A 23,047-nucleotide genomic window follows, 5' to 3' on the forward strand; every position below is an offset into this window, starting at 1 on the left:
ACTATGTAATGTTTTGAACAACCAACAATAATAAATAAAATAATAAAATAAAATAAAATAATAAATATTTAAAAAAGAATAGTTTGAAAATAATTGATTCTATCTCCTTTTGTTTTGTACAATTTTGCAATAAAGTAATTTGGTTCTGGGATTTTTTATGAGAAAAATAAATAAATAAATAAATAAAGCTGAGTTATACTACATTGAGTGTATGGATGTCTGCGTGTATGTATATAAGTGAGTGTATGTGTGTGTGTGTGTCTGTGTGTGTGTGTGTGTGTGTGTGTGTGTATATATATATATATATATATATATATATATATATATATATGTATATATATCACATTATCTTTTTCCATTCATCTATTAAGGGACACCTAGTTTGGTTCCATAGACTAGCTATTGTGAATTGGGCTGTTATAAACATTGATGTGGCTGTGTCATTATAGTAATGCCAACCTTTTTACATATACATTTTCACATCAATTCTTAATTTCCTCCTTGATGTCTTCTATAACCCATTGATCATTCAGTAACCTATTGTTCATTCTCCAAGTGATGCATGATTTTTCCTTCCTTCTTTTATCGTTGATTTTCAGTTTCATTCCATTATGATCAAATAAGATGCATGGTATTATCTCTACTCCTTTATATTGTCTAAGAGTTGCCCTGTGACATAATATATGATCTATTTTTGAGAAGGATCCATGTGCTGCTGAGATAAAAGTGTAACTGCTTGATGTTGGGTGGTATATTCTATATATGTCAATTAAGTCTAGGTTATTAATTGTGTTATTGAGTTCTATAGTTTCCTTATTCAACTTTTGTTTGGAAGATCTGTCCAGTGGTGAGAGAGGTGTGTTGAAGTCTCCCATAATTATTGTATGGTGGTCTATTAGACTCTTGAACTTGAGAAGAGTTTGCTTGATGAACATAGCTGCACCATTGTTTGGGGCATATATATTTATGATTGTTATGTCTTGTTGGTATATGGTTCCCTTGAGCAGTATGTAGTGTCCCTCTTTATCACTTTTGATTAACTTTGGCTTGAAATCTATTTTATTTGAAATGAGTATGAACACTCCTGCTTGTTTCCGAAGTCCATATGAGTGATATGATTTTTCCCAACCTTTCACCTTCAGTCTATGTATGTCTTTTCCTATCAAATGCGTCTCCTGTAGGCAGCATATGGTTAGGTCTTGTTTTGTGATCCATTCTACTAGCCTGTGTCTCTTAATTGGTGAGTTTAAGCCATTAACATTTAGGGTTTATTATTGAGATATGGGTTGTTCTTCCAGCCATATTTGGTTATTTATGTTACTAAACATGGTTTGTTTTCTTCTTTGATTATTTTCCCCCCTTTACTGTCCTACCTCCCACTGTTGGTTTTCATTGTTATTTTCCATTTCCTCTTCCTGTAATGTTTTGCCAAGGATGTTTTGAAGAGGTGGTTTTCTAGCTGCAAATTCTTTTAACTTTTGTTTATCGTGGAAGGTTTTAATTTCATCTTCCATCCTGAAGCTTAATTTCACTGGATACACGATTCTTGGTTGGAACCCATTTTCTTTGAGTGTTTGAAATATGTTATTCAAGGATCTTCTAGCTTTCAGAGTCTGTGTTGAAAGACCAGCTGTTATCCTGATTGGTTTACCCCTAAATGTAATCTGCTTCCTTTCTCTTGTAGCTTTTAAAATTCTCTCCTTATTCTGTATGTTGGGCATCTTCATTATAATGTGTCTAGGTGTGGATCTCTTATGATTTTGCACATTTGGCGTCCTGTAGGCTTCTAGGATTTGGGATTCTGTGTCATTCTTCAAGTCTGGGAAGTTTTCTCGTATTATTTCATTGAATAGATTTCTCATTCCTTTGGTTTGGACCTCTATACCTTCCTATATCTCAATGAGTCTTAAGTTTGATCTCTTTATGTTATCCCATATTTCTTGGATGTTCTGCTCATGGTTTCTGAACAGTCTTGCTGAGCTGTCTATGTTCTTTTCAAGTTGAAATACTTTGTCTTCATTGTCTGATGTTCTTCTATCTTCTAAGTGTTCTACTCTGCTGGTAGTATTCTCAATTGAGTTTTTATGTTGGTTTATTGCTTCCTGCATTTCTAGGATTTCTATTTGTTTTTATAACCTCTATCTCCCTCTTTAGTTGACCTTTTGCTTCTTGGATTTGTTTATGTAATTCATTGTCGAAGTGATCTTTCATTGTCTGATTTTGCTGTCTAATGTCTTCATTGAGACTCCAGATCATCTGAAGCATATATATCCTGAATTCTTTATATGACATTCCATCTGCTGCAGCTATTACCTCTTCTAAAGTTGAGTTGACCTGCATTGCTTGTGGTCCTTTCTTTCCTTGTCTTTTCATACTGCTCACATTTGTTTCTGCTTGGTGAAACTGTTGTTTTTGAAATTTTCCCCCTATATATTTATATTGCTCTTGTATAGTTGAAAAGTCTCCCTTGCAGGGGCAGACGGTGGCTGTGCTCCTCCTCCAATTGGGGTGATCTGTCTACCATGCTGGCTGGCCGCTGGGTCTGTTCTGCCGGTCAGTCGCAGGTCTGCCTACTTTGCAGGTGCAGGCAGCGGCTCTGCTCTGCCCCTCATCCAATTGGTGTGACGTGTCTACCACGGCCATGGACCCCTGGGCCTGTTCTGCTGGTCGGTCACAGGTCTGCCTACCTTCAAGGTGCGGGCAGTTACATCAATTCTTTTACTTTAGATATGTGAGGGAAACTCAGACTCATTACTTTGTCAGGCATCATTGGGATTTAATAGGAATAAAAGTCAAACAAGAAAAGTCTGGGGACAAATTTATAAACACATGGGAACGGATTTCCCATATGAAAAAATGGGGAAAATAAATACATTACTTATAATGTTGTTATAAGAAATTTTTAAATTTTTGAAATTGCATAAATAGTGTTTTTTGCATCTCATATATCTGTGTATTTACTCATGCAAATTTTAAAATATTTAGATACCCTTGGATTAGGCCAAAATCAACTTCATCAGAATATATTTATATGTATATACAGTTTTTGAAAGACCGAAGTTCTCAGTTATGCAAATCTTCCAAAGACATTGACACAGGTGAATTAAAATAGGTTAAAAATAATAATCCAGGACTTATAGGTTATTGTATAAATTATTATTAATGTAATATGATATTATACTAAATTATATTATTAATATGATATACTTACACTTTTACTTCATATACCATATTCAACTTTTCTACATGTTCCACAACTTGAAATGATGAGACAAAATGGGTTGAACCTTGATAGAGAATCACTGCCTAAGAATAATTTCTGGCACTTAAAAATGGTGCAATAATATTACCTATAATTATCATAAATAAAATACCAATTTGAAAATATAAACACTGAGGAATCTTTGCTTCATAACTAAAAGCATATTGAGATTTGAATTACCACTGATGAAATCTGAGTCCTTGTTATCTCTGCATGATTTCATTCTCCTTCACAGCTCTTCCTCAATGGCAGTCACAGTCATTTGATAGGTAGATGTCATTGTTAATGTTTCCATGACAATATTGATTTAAAAATCCATATATTTTTCTTAAAAACTTACCAAAGAAGCCCTAAGACTCAATCTAAGTAGTATATAATGCAACATCTACTGCCCCTGAATGGCCTACTTGACATCAATATGTGCTTTTAAGTCTCTCCCTGTAGTACACACATTTCTGGCACTTTAGCTGATACCTAGCAAGACCTGAGAGACATCATTTAACTTGTAAGCTTATTGTTAATGACAATCCTTTCAAAATTCTTGTACCTCTCAACTTACCCAAGTGGGAACTGTTATATAATATGTAGTTAGGGGACAGTATTTTAACCACAAGATATTTTAGTTGAATGATATAAATACTTACCATAACCAATAATAAATATTAATTGTACTTGCCTTGTTTTCTATATGATCACATATTAATCATATAGTACCCGTATTTTGTTTAATCCATACTCAACAACTGGTTCAAGTTGAAATCAATTCAGATGACAATGCTGAATCTCAGAGATACTCACAACCTGCCCTATGTTCAAAAAATAATAAATGGAACTGACAGCAGAAAATTAAATTGCCAAGATCTCAGTAACATCTGCTAATCTTTTTTATTATTTCCCAACCACCTGAATATTTTAAGCAAAGGTCCAGAGGTCTTAACTGCAAGCACATCTCAGGTATATTGTTAACTTATAAGTTTCCTGAGTAGTAATAATGAAATCCCAACCTGATTTCATGCCTCCTTCCTCCACCCCAGCCCTGGAACTGGAGACTGAACCCAGGGGCACTCTACCACCAAGCCACATCTCCAAACTTTTTCATTTTTTATTTTGAAACAGGGTCTTGCTAAGGCTGAGGCTGGTTTTGAAACTGTGATCTTCTTGCCTCAACTTCCCAAGCCTCTGGGATTATAGGTGTGTGCCACTACATCTGGCTAATACCTCCTTTTGAGACTGAGTGGGCTGGTTACATGAATGCAGGAGGATGATAGCAGCTGAAGTACCAAAAAAGAGATCTGTGCTGAATGGTTGTGTGTCTTCTCTTTCTAAGACTTTTCCTATGGTGTAAGCCACTCTTCCTAAATTGTGGCACCAGGTGCCACATACTAATCTATACTATAATATACCATACAACCCCAGTCAGTAGTGCCTAGTGAGAAAGAAGTCTCATCTGGGGTGACAGGGAAGGGAAATAACTGGTTTATTTAGGAGACAACCTGTCCAGCTTCTCCTGCCCAATGTCCTGAGTCAGTAACCAGAAGCTCAATCAAACATGGGTTCAGTGTGTTCAACGGGAACACCTAACACAAGTTACATAAACAGCTGTGCTCCTTTCTATTCTATAAATATAATAATGTGGAATTGAAACTTTCTAGAAGACTTGGCAGATGAAAGAATCTATGTAGAACACATAGCTAAGCAACTTGTTGAACTTGGGAATCTCTCAGTAAAGGCTCATTATGTAGGGATACTATCCTAACACTCATCCTCATCCTCCTCAACACCTTTATAAACCTTCTGTATTCCTTAGAACACAGTTTAAAGGATATATTTTCTCCCCTCCTGGATAGAATCTATGGGAATTAGAATCAGTGTGAAGGAAAGCAAAACTGAATGAGATTTCTGCTGTTCTCATTACAACCAATTATATAAATTCACAGTCCTTATAACTGCAATTTTGTATTCTGTTATTCTCCCACCTGGCTACCCAAACTGCATGCTACTCCTGACAAAGAGGAAGCAATGCTTTGGACATTCCCTCTTCCATTCTTCATCTCCAGCAGCACTTACTGACTCATGCTGTGCATCTGGGAGGTCATGACCCAGCAGAGAAGATGCACACCCTGCCAGGTGTGCAATGACCTCCTGCTTCACCTTCAGGATTAATATCAACACAACCTCAGACAGCAGCTTTCTGATGCAAACAACCTTGGAAGGAGAAGACACAGCTGTGGAGCCCACTGGACTGGAGCCATCAAACTGAAGACCTGTGGGCACTGGATGATTATTGACTATTATATGTCTTGGAGGCTCAATGCACAGAGCTCATAATTAGCCAAATTATTACAACTTTTTACAAACTCTAAGGACTTGCTAATATTAATGGTGGAAGAAGAGGAGAAAATGAATATCAGTAAATGTTCTTCATCTTTTACTAATGAAAAGTTCATATGTACTCCTCATTTCTTTCATTTATCTTTTTTAAAAACTCATACACTTTTCAGTTCCACTCTTACTATGATAAATTATTAAATTACTATTTCATTGGTGCATAATTATACATAGTAGTTGGTTGCACAGCGGCATGCTCATCCATGTACATTTTATGATTCCCTCAGTTTCAATTCCTCATACCTCTCTAGTCCTCTCGTCCTCCCTTCCCTTGAGCAACTTCCTCTCCCACACCTGTGTCTCTTCTATTTTCATGAGATCCCTTTTTCTCCCCCTTTTTCCCCTTTTTATCTATAGATTTCACATATAAGACAAAACCACCCTGGACATTAAGAGTCTGTCTTGATTCACGTAACCTGATGTTCTTGAGTTCCATCCATTTTCCTACAAGTGGCATAATTTTGTTCTTATTAACAGTTAAATAAAACTCTGTTGTGTATAATATACCATATTTTCTTTATCCATCCATCTGTTGACAGACTCTTAGACTTGTTTCACATACATAAATTGTGTACCATTCACTATACACATGTAAATTCATTACATATGTATGGTTCCACATACATATTAATTTTGCTACTGTAAACATGGGTATGCATGCATCTCTAGAGTATGCTCATCTTAATTCTTTTGGATAAATACTGAGGGGTGGTATGCTCGGGTCATAAAATGGTTCTTTTTAGGAAACTCCACACTGATTTCCACCATTGTTATACTTATTTACAGTCCCACCAACAGTACATATGAGTTCCATTTTCCCTAATTCTTCACCAGCATTTATTATTATTTATATTGTTGATTATCATCATTCTGACTAGAATGAGATGAAATCTCAGTGTAGTTTTGTGTGTGGGGGGTGTTTTTCGTTTTGTTTTTACAATATAAATTTATTTTTTCCAGCACATTAACTGATACACAGCAAAACCTGAGAGAGGGGCATCATTTAACTTGTAAGTTTAATAAAAATCTTTTCAAAAATATTTTCAAAATATTTTCAAAATTGTGGTTAACATACTGTTCTCTATCTACATATTACACAGTGGAATGTAGATACAGAACAGTATGTTAACCACAATTTATAAATATTCAATTAAAACTATTAATCACCTACATTTATTGTCATATATATGCATATACATATACACATATGTATATGCATACACCAACCAGTTTTTTTATTCATTCATATATAGACAGGCACCTGTGCTTATTCCATAACTTCAATATTATAGACTGAACTTCTATAAATATCGATATATCTGTATCATTATAGAATACTGATTTTAGTTCTTTTGGATAAAACTAAGGAGTGGATAGCTAGGTCATTTGGTAGTTCCATTTCTAGTTTTTTGAAGAATCTCCATACTGCTTTACAGAGTGATTATACTAATTTTCAATCCCACCAACAATGTATGAGTATACCCTTTTCCACAAATCCTCACCGACACTTATTACTATTTTTATTCTTGATAATTGTCATTCTGATACAAGTGAAAGGAAATGTCAATGTAGTTTTCATTCACATTTCCCTGGTGGCTAGGGATGTTTAACATTTTTTTCAATATATTTTTGGTCATTTGTATTTCTTCTTTTGAGAAGTGCTTATATAGCTCTTTTGCCCATTTATTAATTAGGTTATTTAGTGTTGGCTATTAAGATTTTTGAGTTTGTAATATATTCTGGATATTAATTTCCTGTCAGAGGAGCAGCTGGCAAAGATCTTCTCCCATTCTGTAGGCTCTTTCTTCCCATTCTTCCTTCCTTTGCTGTGAATAAGATTTTGTTTGTTTGTGTAATATTTTTTAGTTGTAGTTGGACACAAGCCCTTTATTTTATTTATTTATTTTTTGTGTGGTGCTGAGGATCCTATACAGGGCCTTTCATGTGCTAGGCAAGTGTTCTACTGCTAAGCCACATCCCCAGTCCCTGTAAATAAGTTTTTAATTCAATTATATCCACTTAATGATTTTTGGTTTTATTTCTTGCACTTTAGAAGTCTTGTAAATGAAGTCAGTGCCTGTATCAATATGTTGGAATGTTAAGCCTGTGTTTTCTTCTAGCCATTGCAGAGTTCTTGGTCTAATTCCTAGGTCATTCACCAACTTTTGTGAGTTTGCTTTTGTGCAGAGTGAAAGACAGGGATCTAGTTCCATTCTTCTGCATATGTATATCAACTTTCCCTGCACCATTTGTTACAGACTTATCAGGGGCACCTTTGTCGAATATCAGGAACTTATCTATGTGAGTTTGTCTCTGTGTCTTCTATTCTATTCCGTTGGTCTTCATGTATGCATTAGTGCTGATGCCATGGTGGTTTTGTTACTATAGCTCTTTAGTATAATTTGAAGTCCAGTATCGTGATGCCCCCAACATCAATCTTTTTCTCCAGATTGCTTTAGTTGTTCTAGGTCTCCTATTCTTCCAAATGAATTTTAGAAGTATTTTTTTTTAGTTCTGCGAAAAATGTTATTGATATTGGAGATTGCATTGCACAGAAGCTGTATAGCACTTTTATTAGTACGGCCATTTTGACAATATTAATTCTGTCTCTCCAAGAACATGATAGTTCTTTCCAGCTTCTAACATCTTCAATTTCTTTCTTTGGTATTCTAAAATTTTCATTGTGGAGATCTCTTACCTCCCTGGACTTATTCCCAAATGGTTTTTCCTTGAGATTATTATAAAAATTTTCCTGTTTTTTTTTCTCAGCAGAGTCATTATTGGCACATAGGAAAGCAATTGATTTACATATTGAGTTTCACACAGCCATAAAGAAGAATAAAATTATGGTATTTGCTGGTAAATGAATGAACTGGAGAACATGCTAAGTGAAATAAACCAGACCCAGAAAATTAAGGGTCAAATGTTTTCTCTGATATGCAGAAGCTAGACCAAAATAAAAAAAAAAGGAGAGGGAATGAAGGTAACATATGTACATATATAAATATACCACAGTGAATTCCACCTTAATGTACATCTATAAAGTACTAATTTTTTAAAAGTATGATTAAATAAACAGAAAACTAGTACAGTAGTGAGGAGAGGAATGGGGGAGGGAAAGAGGAAGGCAAAAGAGAGGTACTGAGGACAGAAATGGAGCAAATATTCCATGTATGTGCATTAAACTGAACCCCAATATTATATATAATTCATTAATTTTTAAAATGTGTTTTGGGGGTGGAAGCATGCCTGGAAAAATTTACATATGACTTCCATTCACATGTCATGAGCTTCTTTGTCTTATGTGCCCTGGACTTGGTGAATATCCAGGTATTGGTACTTTATTCAACAGGTTTCCTCTGCTCTTCCTAGTATCAGCACCACTTTGAGAGAAGGCACTAAACCCTATTTAGTAAATACTTAAGGTCAAAGTCATGTGCTGATCAACCTTAGGGAAAACAAAACTTGCTGAAAATAGTCTCCATACTTCCTCTAATCCAGGTATACAATTTTTGTAATGATCTGGAGTAGATTGATAAATAAGCTATTAAAGACAGTAAAATTACTATATACATTTCATAGGGGTTGAAAAGGGGAGGAGAAAAATGGGCAAAAAAAAGAAAGATAGGGAAGAATAATACACACCAAGGTAAAAAGGTAAAATTATGGATGGAGAATGGATTTGAGGCAGCTGCAAGTAATTTAGGAGGGAAAAGAGAAACTAAGAAAAACAAGTGTAAATAAACTACTCCAAGAAAATGAACATAGAGTGATTCCAGTTAATATTTTAAATACAGTTAATACTTTAAATACAGGTAAAACATTAGAAGAAATACAATCAAATGGGTTATGGACACAATGTCAAATACTAGGACGTTTATCAATCCAGAATGAAGAATAACATATGCAAGGTCAAATTTGACTTTAGAGCTAATTATAATAATCCAGGCCAAAGTGGAGAAATTTCTTTTTGAGTTTTCCATGTTTGGATTTCATCAGGATTTGGGACCTTTAGAAAACGTCCACCACTCTTCAGCTTTGAATCCTGCTACAGGTGCTGTGGCACAAGAGCTACTTTCCTGGTTGCTATATATTTATCACCAGCCAGTTCTTGATCATTAGCCCTTCAAAAAAGCAAGCATGAGCCTGCATGCTTGAAGGAGGCTGTGCTGTGTCTACAGGCTGTTTCTACTGGATCCAGTGCAGTGCTCAAGGCTGTCACACTGATTGCTATGGGACACTGTGCACCTACTCACCTCCAAAGAGGTTTCTTTAAAGAATCATAGAGGCAGGTGGCTGTCTGAAAGTGTGAGACCTGTTATCTGGGGCTGTCTGTGCTTGGTCTGTGGTGCAGAAGCCTTCCCCTTGGCTGATGTGGATCCCTAGGGTACCATCTCTTTGACTCAGGTACAGAGTTAGTTGACCCACCTGCATCTGAGTTCCTGGTGCCCATGGCAGTGAATCGCTGGTGCCTGTTGCCCTCTGCTGGGACTTTTTGGAGCAGTCATATCAAAGCACTTGGTGGCCACTTGCACCTGTGGGGCCTGTGGGTGAAGGCTGTCTGCAGTACAGAATCCTCCAATGAGGCTGATATAGATGACTGAAGTACTGTCCCTGTGTCTGGGATAGACAGTGGGTAGCCAGCCTGCATCTGAGCTCTATCTACCCATGGTTGTTAATCGTTGACACCTGCTCCCTCCACTGGCACTGACTCAGAGTGATGCAGTTGAAACACCTGGCTGTTGCCTATAGGTTGAGACTTTTTGTGAACTATCCATGGCCTCCATTATAAATGGTGCCACTCAATGAGGTTTTAGCTGTCACCATAATGGGGATAGCATGTCATTTGGCCCATCTTTACCTGAGCTCCTGCAGAGACTGTGTGGAGCATCTGGGTTAAGCCTGGCACTCCCTGGGAATCAGCTCCATCCCAACCCTCTTATCTACAGAGAGAGGGAGTGGGGTTCAGTAACTTTCAGCTAACAGCCATCCCCCACAAGATCCCTCTAGATGGATGACTGAGACAACCCATTCAGAGATATGCGCTTAGGTCTCATCTGTTGCTATCTGCAGGTGGGGAGAAGCTGTGTTAATTTAATTTCTCCTAGGGAACCTGGCTGGTTGTGGATGCCATGCCTGGTGCAGCTTCAGTCCACCACGTGGGTTAAACTGCTTGATCTCCTGCACTGTGTTTGATGTTCTTGTCCTATTTTAACTTGGTCTGCTTCTCTTTCCAGTTGCTGTAAAGAAGGTAAGCCATGTGCTTTTCCTCCCTCTCTTCCTGTCTATGTTACTCCTCCCCTCTGACCCCACCATTAATCAAGGTTTAGGATCAAGGAATTCTGTCCTTGTTTCCGACTCTGATAATCCAACTCCAAGTCTCTCTGGCCTCCAACTGACCAATATTGAGTTCTGAAGTCTGTACTCTGTCATCCACCACTCTGGTCAGCTGTTCTTTAGTGTCTTCCTCATCACCACACAATGTGTGGCACATAAGCAATGTTTAGAGCCAAATAAATATTTTGACATTATTTTTTAAATGTAGAATTTAATCACTAAGGAAATAGTAAGTCTACTGATAAATATAATTGTCAAGGGACACTGGAAATTTAGAATGATATTGAAAGTCCACAATGTGTCTCATCCCAAGCAACAAGGTTTTCCTATCCCTTCTCTTTGTATCTCCTTTGATTTTTTTTACTGCTTATGAAAAATCTCTGGCACTGTTGGAATAATTGAATGCTGTAGATGTTGTTAAGTGAAAGAACAGGAGATTTGTGTCCATGACACAGGCATAGTCACGTTCAATCTTGCCCCTTATTCTATGGTACATTCCTGAATAGGAGGAAAGTACACTCAGGAATGCACCACATATGTTGCATCCATGCCAATTATGGTTAGGATTTGTGTACAATGCAATAGCCTATTTGATGTTCAACACACATTTTAATTTTTGTTGTCCATGGTGCCAAATATACAAATGGTATAGCCTCTGGGAAATCAGAAATTCAAGAGAATTAATCATTTTTCTGCAAATACACAGCATACACTTATTTGAGGACCAAATTAAAGAGCAACATTATAGAAATTGGAATGCAATAACTTCAGTTTGCAAGACATTTTAGTTAAATGATATGACAACACTTATTATTAATAATAGCTATCTCACTTACATTTGTCTCTATTTTATACTTTGATCACATATTTATTACACATCACCCATTATCTTTTTAATCCATACTCAATGCAATTGTGTCAACTGGAATTCAACTCAGATGATAAAGCTGAATCTCAGGGACATTATCAACCTGCTCTATGTCCACAAAATAATAAATTGAGCCAACAGCAGTCAAAAGTAAGTTGCTGAATTGAAATTTATTATCTAAAGCAAGCAATAGAATCAATGCACCTAGTTTCAAACCCTGCTTAAAGAAAAAAAAAGTAAGTTGTTGATCTCAGAGTTAAGATGCACTAATCTTTTTCATTGCTTCCCAGATACCAGAATATTTTAAACAGAGGTTCATAGATCTTAATGGAAGGTACATCTCAGGTACATTTTTAAACTTTTTTCAGTTTCCTAATTAGCAATAGAATCAAGAACTGATCAAATCAAGTGGGACAATTACAAGAATGAAGGAGTTGTGGACAGCCTCAAGCATATCCTAGAACAGGAGAAAGAGGGAGATCTGTGCTGAATTATTTTGCACCCACTTTTTGTTTTATCTTTTCTTCTGATCTCAGCCATTCTTCCTAAATTGGTGCAGATCAGATGTTTATCTTTGCTGTATTTTAAACATAGGTCTACTAATAAATATAATTTATTGGATTGAAATCCTTTTACTTTAGTTACATGAAGATAACCTGCTTCATTATTTTGTCAGGTCTTGCTATGCTTGAATAGGTCACAACCAGATGCAATAGTTTCTGACATTAGACTGTTCTGCTATAAACTCTCTTCAGGGCACATTTAATGTCCCTGTTCCTCAGGATGTAGATGAAAGGGTTCAGCAGGGGGTGACCACAGTGTACATCACTGAGGCCACTGCACCCTTCCTGAGAGAATGTGATACAGTTGATCCAAGGTACACTCCAAAGCCTGTTCTATAAAATAAGCAAACAACTGACAGGTGAAAACCACAGGTAGAGAAAGCTTTAAATTTCCCACCTGAGGAAGGGATTTTTAGAATGGAGGAAATAATTTTATAATAAGATAAAAAATACCTGAAAAGGTAAAATATTTGACAACAAAATATTTGACAGTGTTTTTAGAGAAGGTATCAGAACATAATAGATTAAGGAGTTCCAAAGGGTCACAGAAGAAGTTAGAAACTTCTACATTGTAAGATAGTCAAATTATGCAGCTGGGAGTCCAAAAGGCTAAACAAAAAGATGTGAAAACTAATAAGCCACAGACAAAATTGAGGGTTCATAATGACTGAGTAATGCAGGGGGTGACAGATGGCCAAAAAACAATCAAAGGCCATCACAGTCAGAAGGATATCATCCATACATGCAAAAATGGCAAAAAGAGACATTTGTGTCCGGCAGCCCATGTAGGAAAGGAATCTACTGTGAATCTGAATGTCCATAATCATCTTCGGGACTGTGGTGGAGATGAAGAATATGTCAGCCAATGACAGGCTGGAGAGGAAGAAGTACCTGGGGGTGTGGAGGTGGGAGTCAGAGCTGATGGCCAGGATGATGAGCAGGATCCCAAGCACTGTGAACAAGTACATGGACAGGAAAAGTCCAAAGAGGAGAAGCTGCAATTCTGGATCACCTGAGAATTCCATGAGATAAAAATCTGAAATGTGTGTTAGATTTTGTGTTTCCATAGTGCTAAAAAACCTTTAGATAGAAAAAAAAGGATAGGAAAAAAGCAAAAACATAAATGGGCACCCAGCACCCTGTATATATTTAAATTCTAGTTAAGTATTCACACTTGAGGTCTATACACAAAAAGTACTCAGTTGTGGAAATTGTAATCTTCTTAGCCTCTTTCTTTATTGCAGGGTCTTCCATCCACACCCATTTTAGAGGCATTGACTAGAACAATGTTAGAAGTTGAGGAGCATTATCAGTCTTCACTGAAACATGGATTGAAATCCTCTTACTTTAGTTACATGAAGATAACCTGCTTCATTACTTTGTCAGGTCTTGCTATGCTTGAATTGGGGGAAATGCAAAAGAGAAAAAAAACAGGTATAATGAAAACTCACACAGGCAATTTCCACATCTGTAAAGTGGGTATAATATATAACTACTTTATATGGTGTTGTAAGAAAGTAGTTAAAAAAACATTTAAATACTCTGACATGTGAATGCTAATTTTGGACTAGACAAAATTAGGGAATGAAGGGAGGGAAGGGGGCTTGTTGGTAAGAAGGATGGGAGAATCAATCAGACATTATCACCCTAGGTGCATATATGATTACATGACCTGTGTAACTCTACATCCTGTACAACCAGACTAATGAGAAGTTATACTCCATTTATGTATGATGTGTCAAAATGCACTCTACTGACATGTATAACTAATTAGAGTAAATAAAAATATTTTAAAATCATTTAAATAACATAACTTGTGGTTCTCAGTCTCATTAATTCATTTACCTGTGGATATTTTAGAATATCCAGATACCCTAGCCTCACACTAAAATCAATTTTATCAGAATTGCATTTGAAATTTGGAGCAGTTTCTTCTTAACAAGCATTGAGAACCAATGCCTTAGAATATTTCCTGGCACTTAGAACATTCCCTATGAGTATCAACAATTCTTATGAATAATACACACTGTCTACATAAAAGTACAAACATTTGATAATATTCACATCAGGACTAACATTTGATATAGTCATATATAATTATCTAAGAAATTTAAGTTCTTGGTATCTCTGCAGGATTTAATTCTCTGTACACTTGTCCCCAAACACAGCTACAGACATGAGTTGGGTGGGTATAATTTCTTGTCAGTGTTTTCATGTCAATATTGATTTATATATTCATAAATTGATTTATATTTAAAATTTACCAAAAAAAGTACCTAGTGCTCATCTAAGTAATCTAAACACAATACCTATTGCATTTGAAATATATTAGTTCACATTAACATGTGTTTTTAAGTCTCTCTGTAAGGTCATTTAATCTTGTCATTGAATAAATCTATGATCTCTTTGATGAGAAACTTCTAAATAAATAACTAATAATTCCAAATTTCCTTTTGCCCTTTTTATACACATTTCACAAATTAATTGCACAGGGAGCACCCATTTTCTGTCCATTCAATACTGGATGAGGTTGTGACAACTAAGACACAGAGAGGATTCAAATTTAAATTGTCAGGTTTTAGGTCCAATCTATTAAATGTCTTTATTTTCCCAGCCAACAGAAACTACTGAGCAGAGGGCCAGTGGTCTTAACTGCAAGTATGTTTTTTAATTCTTTCCAGTTTCCAGCATAGGAATGAATAAAGACCTGACTTTGTGTCTCCTTTAGATTGAGTGGGATAATGACAAACATGGAGGGGGATGTGGTCTGTTATATAAAAGTCCTGCAAGAGGGAGCAAGAGAGAGTTCTGTGCTAAATTATGGTGTGCCTGTATTTTTGTAGGCTTTACCTGTGATCTACGGTTACCTTTCTAATAATGGATGCTACCCTGCCCTCTGATCTACCAGAAAACCCAAAAAAAGAATGGCAACACTAAACAAGAGGTCTCTTCCTGAATTGAAAGAACAGGAAATAACTAGGGGACATCAAGGGGACAATTTGCCAGGATCTTTCTGGTATTAAGCCCTGTATCAAACATGGCTCAACTCAAATGGCCCAATCCAACCATGGCCTCTTTCTTTTCTATCTAAAAAATTAGTACAAGTTACAAAAATATAAGGTATTCTTTCATTTTCTGTAAGGTAATAATAATGTGAGCATATGCAACTAGAGTAAGACTGTGCCCATGAAATTAAACAAGTGACTCCAAGCATGTTGCTCAGGACCTGACACTTAGGAAGCCCTCTACATCAGCCTATGATGTGATGGTTACTTCTATTCTCCTCAACATCCTTACATCACCTTTATAATCATTTTGGAGTGCGTAAAAAACAATTCACAAGCATCAACTTTTTACTATTCTGAGTAATATTTCTGTGATATGCAGGACCTGTGTGGTTGGAAACTAAACTTTTTAATAAGATTTCTGCTATTTGCACCATAAACAGGAATGTAAACTTCACAATTCTCATAGCCAAAACTTTGCATATCCTGTCATCTGATTACCAAAACTGTCATGCTTGTCCTCATGATGTGGAAAGAAGAGTTCCAAGAGCAAGGAGTTTCGTCCTGGAGTGACAGGGAAGTGAAAAGATGTTAAGAGGTCCAGGGGACAACCTGCCAAGACTCTTGTGCCCAGGTGCTCTGAGTCTCTAGTCACACAGCTCAATTCTAACAGTTTCAGTGCATTCAACCCAAATACCCATCACAAGTTACATTAAAATGTTGAGCTCCTTTAGTTTTTGTAAAATAAAAGAATGTGGCACTTACAGCTTGGGGAAGACTACACAGATGAATTCAAACAATCTACATAGAACACATAGCTCATTTCTTAGTGCTGCATAATACTCCATTGTGTATAGATGCCACATTTTTATTATCCATTCATCTACTGAAGGGCATCTAGGTTGGTTCCACAGTCTCGCTATTACGAATTGTGCCGCTATAATAATTGATGTGGCCATATCCCTATAGTGCGCTCTTTTAAGGTCCTCAGGGAATAGTCCGAGAAGGGCGATAGCTGGGTCAAATGGTGGATCCATTCCCAGCTTTCCCAGGAATCTTCATACTGCTTTCCAAATTGGCCTCACCATTTTGCAGTCCCACCAGCAGTGTACAAGTGTACCCTTTTCCCCACATCCTCGCCAACACTTATTGTTGTTTGACTTCATAATGGCTGCCAATCTTACTGGAGTGAGATGGTATCTTAGGGTGGTTTTGATTTGCATTTCTCTGATTGCTAGAGATGGTGATAATTTTTTCATGTACTTGTTGATTGATTGTATGTCCTCCTCTGAGAAGTGTCTGTTCAGGTCCTTGGCCCATTTGTTGATTGGGTTATTTGTTATCTTATTGTCTAATTTTTTGAGTTCTTTATATACTCTGGATATTAGGGCTCTATCTGAAGTGTGAGGAGTAAAGATTTGTTCGCATGATGTAGGCTCCCTATTTACCTCTCTTATTGTTTCTTTTGCTGAGAAAAAACTTTTTAGTTTGAGTAAGTCCCATTTGTTGATTCTAGATGTTAACTCTTGTGCTATGGGTATCCTATTGAGGAATTTGGAGCCTGACCCCCACTGTACGTGGATAGTAACCAACTTTTTCTTCTATCAGATGCCGTGTCTCTGATTTGATATCAAGCTCCTTGATTCATTTTGAGTTAACTTTTGTGCATGGTGAGAGAAAGGGATTCAGTTTCATTTTGTTGCATATGGATTTCCAGTTTTCCCAGCACCATTTGTTGAAGATGCTATCCTTCCTCCATTGCATGCTTTTAGCCCCTTTATCAAATATAAGAAAGTTGTAGTTTTGTGGGTTGGTTTCTGTGTCCTCTATTCTGTACCATTGGTCCACCCACCTGTTTTGGTACCAGTACCATGCTATTTTTGTTACTATTGCTCTGTATTATAGATTGAAGTCTGGTATCGCTATACCACCTGATTCACACTTCCTGCTTAGCATTGTTTTAGCTATTCTGGGTCTTTTATTTTTCCATATGAATTTCATGATTGCTTTCTCTATTTCTACAAGAAATGCCATTGGGATTTTGATTGGCATTGCATTAAACCTATAGAGAACTTTTGGTAATATCGCCATTTTGATGATGTTAATTCTGCCTATCCATGAACAGGGTATATTTTTCCATCTTCTAAGATCTTCTTCAATTTCTCTCTTTAGAGTTCTGTCATTTTTATTGTATAAGTCTTTCACCTCTTTTGTTAGGTTGATTCCCAAGTATTTTATTATTTTTGAGGATATTGTGAATGGAGTGGTTGTTCTCATTTCCATTTCAGAGGATTTGTCGCTGATATACAGGAATGCCTTTGATTTATGCGTGTTGATTTTATATCCTGCCACTTTGCTGAATTCATTTATTAGCTCTAATAGTTTCTTTGTAGACCCTTTTGGGTCTGCTAGGTATAGAATCATGTCATCTGCAAATAGTGATAATTTAAGTTCTTCTTTTCCTATTTTTATGCCTTTAATTTCTTTCGTCTGTCTAATTGCTCTGGCCAGTGTTTCGAGAACTATGTTGAACAGAAGTGGTGAGAGAGGGCATCCCTGTCTTGTTCCAGATTTTAGAGGGAATGCCTTCAATTTTTCTCCATTCAGAATGATGCTAGCCTGAGGCTTAGCATAGATTGTTTTTACAATGTTAAGGTATGTTCCTGTTATCCCTAGTTTTTCGAGAGTTTTGAAAATAAAAGGATGCTGTACTTTGTCGAATGCTTTTTCTGCATCTATTGAGATGATCATATGGTTCTTATTTTTAATTCTATTGATGTGGTGAATAACATTTATTGATTTCCATATATTGAACCAGCCTTGCATCCCAGGGATGAATCCTACTTGATCATGGTACACAATTTTTTTGATATGTTTTTGTATCCAATTTGCCAGAATTTTATTGAGGATTTTGGCATCTAGGTTCATTAGAGATATTGGTCTGTAGTTTTCTTTCTTTGAAGTGTCTTTGTCTGGTTTAGGAATAAGGGTGATGTTGGCCTCGTAGAATGAATTTGGAAGTTCTCCCTCTTTTTCTATTTCCTGAAATAGCTTGAAAAGTATTGGTATTAGTTCCTCTTTAAAGGTATTGTAAAACTCTGCTGTATACCCATCTGGTCCTGGGCTTTTCTTAGATGGTAATCTTTTGATGGTTTCTTCTATTTCCTCAATTGATATTGGTCTGTTTAGGTTGTCTATATCCTCCTGACTCAATCTGGGCAGATTATATGACTTAAGAAATTTAGCGATGCCTTCACTATCTTCTATTTTATTGAAGTATAAGGATTCAAAATAATTTCTGATTATCTTCTGTAATTCTGAAGTGTCTGTTGTGATATTGCCTTTTTCATCCCGTATGCTAGTAATTTGAGTTCTCTCTCTTCTCTTCGTTAGCATGGCTAAGGGTCTGTCGATTTTATTTATTTTTTCAAAGAACCAACTTTTAGTTTTGTCAATTTTTTCAATTGTTTCTTTTGTTTCGATTTCATTAATTTCAGCTCTGATTTTAATTATTTCTTGACTTCTACTTCTTTTGCTGTTGTTTTGCTCTTCTTTTTCTAGGATTTTGAGATGAAGTATGAGATCATTTATTTGTTGTTTTTTTCTTTTATTAAGGAATAAACTCCAAGCAATGAATTTTCCTCTTAGAACTGCTTTCAATATGTCCCATATATTCCAATATGTTGTGTCTGTTTTCATTTAACTCTAAGAATTTTTTAATTTCCTCCTTGATGTCTTCTAAAACCCATTGATCATTCAGTAACCTATTGTTCATTCTCCAAGTGATGCATGATTTTTCCTTCCTTCTTTTATCGTTGATTTTCAGTTTCATTCCATTATGATCAGATAAGATGCATGGTATTATCTCTACTCTTTATATTGTCTAAGAGTTTCCCTGTGACATAATATATGATCTATTTTTTAAGAAGGATCCATGTGCTGCTGAGAAAAAAGTGTAACTGCTTGATGTTGGGTGGTATATTCTATATATGTCAATTAAGTCTAGGTTGTTAATTGTGTTATTGAGTTCTATAGTTTTCTTATTCAACTTTTGTTTGGAAGATCTGTCCAGTGGTGAGAGGTGTGTTGAAGTCTCCCATGATTATTGTATGGTGGTCTATTAGACTCTTGAACTTGAGAAGAGTTTGCTTGATGAACATAGCAGCACCGTTGTTTGGGGCATATATATTTATGATTGTTATTGTTGGTGTATGGTTCCCTTGAGCAGTATGTAGTGTCCCTCTTTATCCCTTTTGATTAACATTGGTTTGAAATCTATTTTATTTGATATGAGTATGGACACTCCTGCTTGTTTCCGCAGTCCATATGAGTGATATGATTTTTTCCAACCTTTCACCTTCAGTCTATGTATATCTTTTCCTATCAAATGCGTCTCCTGTAGGCAGCATATTGTTTGGTCTTGTTTTGTGATCCATTCAACTAGCTAGTGTCTAGCTATGTTTAATAATAACCCTAAATGTTTAAGCCATTAACATTTAGGGTTATTATTGAGATATGGTTTGTTCTTCCAGCCATATTTGTTTATTAATGTTAGTAAACCTTATTTGTTTTCCTCTTTGATTATTTCCCCCCGTTACTGTCCTACCTCCCACTGTTGGTTTTCATTGTTATTTTCCATTTCCTCTTCCTGTAATGTTTTGCCAAGGTTTAGAGCAGATTATGCTAAGTGAAGCTAGCCAAGCCCTAATAAACAAATGCCAAATGTCTTCTTTGATATAAAGAGAGCAACTAAGAACAGAACAGGAGGGAAGAGCATGAGGAAAATACTAACAGTAAACAAAGATGAATGGGGGGAGAGAAAGGGAGAGAGAAGGGAAAGCATATGGAAATGGTAGGAGACCTTCAATGATACACAAAATTATAAGAGGTTATGAGGGGCAAGGGGGAGGGAAAAAAAGGAGAGAATTGAACAACAGCAGAGGAGGTAGAGAGGGAAGATGGGAGGGGAGGGGAGGGGAGGGGGAATAGTAGGGGATAGGAAAGGAAGCAGAATACAACAGTCACTAATATGCCATTATGTAAAAATGTGATTATGTAACAGATGTGATTCTGCGAACAATCCAAATAACATCAGTTGATGCTCTGAGTCTTGGAAAAGTCCCAGGATTATAAATTCTAAAGCATTTGTTTGATTTCCTAGTCCCATGTTGTTGACACATCAGCTAGACAATTAAAGAGAAAGAACATGAAATAGACACCAGACAGAATATCTCAGCTTCTTTATTTCTTGAGGTAAAAAAAAATGGGCATGAAATCCTTAATATTATAGAATCTAGAAAACCTACATTCTGCCATTCATTATAGGCAACATTTCATGATATTGACAAATCCATGTCTATTGGCCTATGGGAGGAGACTCACCCATTCCCTTTGTCTCTGCCTTAGAATTAATAACTGCAGAAAGTTAGAAGAAATTTTAGATCTTAGAGATAAAACAATCCACACCTGCTCCAATACACATGGGGCCCAGAGACCTAAAGAAAGGTCTGAGTTATCTTCCTTGTGTGTGGCAGGACTGGGACTCAGAGGAGGGTCAGATGACTCTGAGCAATAAGAAAATTTGAGAGGAGGGGAAATATCTGAAAAAAAATATTTCAGGATAAGCAGGATGAGTAGGATTTCAGTTTCCAAAGGAAAGGAAGAAATAACAGAAGAGGAGGTTAGAAGGAAGGAAGGGAGAGAGGAAGGGAAGGAGGGAGGAAATGAAAATATTTTCAACAAATAATAAACGATCTTAACAAATGACTAATAGGTAGTGTACCTGTGACCCTCAACATTCTACAGAAACAAGTGCTTTCTTCACATTTGCTACGTGGTATTGTACAGGTGCTCTTAACCTATAATAAATCAACTGATTGGTCAACAGTCAAGGAAAACATAATTATCAAGGCTTAAACCATTGCAATGCTATAAGAAAAGACATGGAAAAGTTCACAAAGAGATGTGGGGATTACCATTTGGCCCAGGTTTTGATTTTTTATTTTGGTTTGGTTTTCATTTTGGTTTTGGGAGTTTGGGGGTGAGTAGTTGTTGTTATTGTTTGGGGTTTTTTACTGTTCTTGTTTTGTTTTCCTTGCTTGTATTAAGGATCAAACACAGGGACTCTCACATGCTAACATTCAGCTACAACCCCAGCCCTCTTTATTTTTTATTTTGATACAAGTTCTCAATAAGTTGCCCAGGCTGCCAATATTTCTAAAATTAAAAACTGGTTATTTTATTTCCCTGCCTGAAATTTTTAGATGTCTTTCTGATGGTGTTCAGGATGATAAAACAAAATATCACAACTCTATGGTTAACAAACAACAGAAATTTATTTCTCTGTGTTCTGATGACTGGAAAGTCCACCATCAAAGCACTGAGGGACCCAGTGTCTTATGGGAGCCCATTTTCTTTGTTCATAGATGCCACTATCTTGATGTGTCCTCACAAGGTGGGAGAGGGTGAGAAAGCTCCTTCCAGCCTATTCTATAAGGACACTGATCACATTCATGAAGCTTCACTCTCAAGATGTAATTACCTGCCAAGAGGTCCCATCTCCTAATACCATGGCCTTGGGGGTTAGGATTTCAACATGTGATTTTTTTTTTCAGGCCAGTCATTCTGAAAATATCTGGAATTCTTGATCTATCATGGGTCCACTCTGATCCTACAGCCTCATTTCTGAGCACTTTTCAACTGTGACTCTAAATTCTGAACATATTGAAAACCTTCCTTGTATCAAAATGGGACAGAGCCTCTTATATAACCATGATTTTCAAACACTCTTTCTTCTAATTTCTTCCTGTATTTCTATACTTGACACAGCTCTCCCCTGTTTAGGCTATTTTCAACCCCATCTACTCTCAATTCCAATTGATTTCTTGGCATAGAGGATAACTCATATTGTTTGGGGCTAACTTAATGAATGGATGTGCCCACAATTTATTCCATTGCTGTGACTCATCTAGTATACCCTGGGTGTCTGTTACTCCAAAATCTTCAGCAACCCTTGCCCCCACGGGAGTTAATATACAGAGATGTGATAAAAGGAATCAAAATTTTTGAAAGAGGAAAGGAAAAGAGAAGAGGGAATATGTTTTTATTCATTAAATAACCAGGCCCTTCTCTCAAGCCTAGGCAGGATATATCCCCAAGTTAGCACATCCCAAGATACAGCAGTGTAGCCAGACCATCTTCTCTTGCCCTTCTACTTACACTCCCACCAGGAATCCTTTCCCACGGAAACATCAGCAACTTCGTCTCCACAAGCTTTGTCTGAGTCACTTACATACATGTCTCTGGGTTTCTGTTCTCTTTTACAATGAAAACAAAAGGAAGAATAAATAGAGAAATCACACATTTACATGAAATTCACAAAGAACTGTTATAACAGTAGATCTGGTGGGATTATAAATAAGGAGAGTCATCATTTCCATTTCTGTCTTGGAAGTTACTCAGTGTTTATATTTGTCCTTTAACTTGCATGTAGAACAACTGAATACTTTCAATCTCTGAGTGAGGAAGTCCTCTCTCTGTGTCCTCTCCCCAAACACCACTTTCACAAAGAGTACAATAGAAGTCAAAATGGATGAGAACATTCCCTCTGCTGTGTCTGGTTGCA

This window comes from Ictidomys tridecemlineatus, chromosome 2, assembly GCF_052094955.1.
Source record: "Ictidomys tridecemlineatus isolate mIctTri1 chromosome 2, mIctTri1.hap1, whole genome shotgun sequence".
Taxonomy (NCBI): Eukaryota; Metazoa; Chordata; class Mammalia; order Rodentia; family Sciuridae; genus Ictidomys; species Ictidomys tridecemlineatus.